Source organism: Sinocyclocheilus anshuiensis, unplaced genomic scaffold (genome assembly GCF_001515605.1).
Source record: "Sinocyclocheilus anshuiensis isolate Anshui unplaced genomic scaffold, SAMN03320099.WGS_v1.1 scaffold2154, whole genome shotgun sequence".
NCBI classification, from domain to species: Eukaryota; Metazoa; Chordata; class Actinopteri; order Cypriniformes; family Cyprinidae; genus Sinocyclocheilus; species Sinocyclocheilus anshuiensis.
The window spans coordinates 4,902-5,983 of record NW_015557192.1 but is presented as its reverse complement, the minus strand read 5'-3'; positions in this window follow the sequence as shown (position 1 = coordinate 5,983).

Genomic DNA, 1,082 nt, shown 5'->3' with positions numbered 1-1,082 from the left:
CCCGCCGGGGCCCAGCCTGCTCGACGCCGAGGGTGGCCCCCTGCGTCCGCCCCTGCTCCCGCGCCACATCCGCTGCAGCCTCCAGCAAGCAGCGCCATGGAGCTGGGCGTAGGCAGGCCTTCCAACCCGTCCAGGCCCCCGTCAACCTGGAGGTGAGCGGAAGAGCAAGAGGCCTCGTGACGGGCGACCCAAAGAAGGAGGAAGCTGCTCTTTGGGGGATGGCGAAGGCACCTCTCCCTCCCCCGGAGGAGGGCCGGGTGGAGAATCTGGAAAATCTCGACGAGAGAGCGGTCTTCTCTGTCCCAGGAGGGCACGGAGAGTCGCGGATGGACCAACACCGGACCACATTCATCCTCCTCCATCGCCAGCAGGCAGCAGCGGGTGGTTCGAAAGCATCAACAAAGGCCCCCCAAGTTCAGTGGCATCCGCTTCACGACAGTGAAGGCGGCCGATGCTCTTTCCCCGCCACTGACTTCATGGTCAGTGGTACCCAAAACCTCGACAAAAGAGCAGTTTCTTCTATCTCTGGGTCCCCAGAGGGGACGGGGAGTTGTGGACTGGCCAGTCTCGGATCAGGCGGCAGATGCCCCTGTCTTGCGTGCAGAGATCGCAGTCCTACTGGCGAATGATGCGATAGAGCCGGTCCCTCCAGTCGATATGAATACGGAGTTTTACAGCCCCTACTTCATTGTACCCAAGAAAGGCAGTGGGTTATGAGCAATCTTGGACCTGAGTGTCTTGAACCGGGCCTTTCACTGGTTACCGTTCAAGATGTTGACGCAGAAACGCATCTTCCGGTGCATCCGTCCCCGAGATTGGTTTGCAGCGTTCGACCTGAAGGACACGTACTTTCATGTGTCGAACCTTCCTGGAGAGCCCCTATGTTTTTGCTTATGCAATTGTGCTATATTGAGTGCTGGTAGCGCGACGTTCTGTTTATTTATTGAAACCCGAATAAAATCACCAGCAGCAGTCAAGCCGACCCCGCCCTCTTCCTTCTCAATCATTGACTTTGTTACACCTACGTTATTCTGCGGGGCACCACTTAAATATCCAGCCATTGAGTGATGACAGTCTGCTGC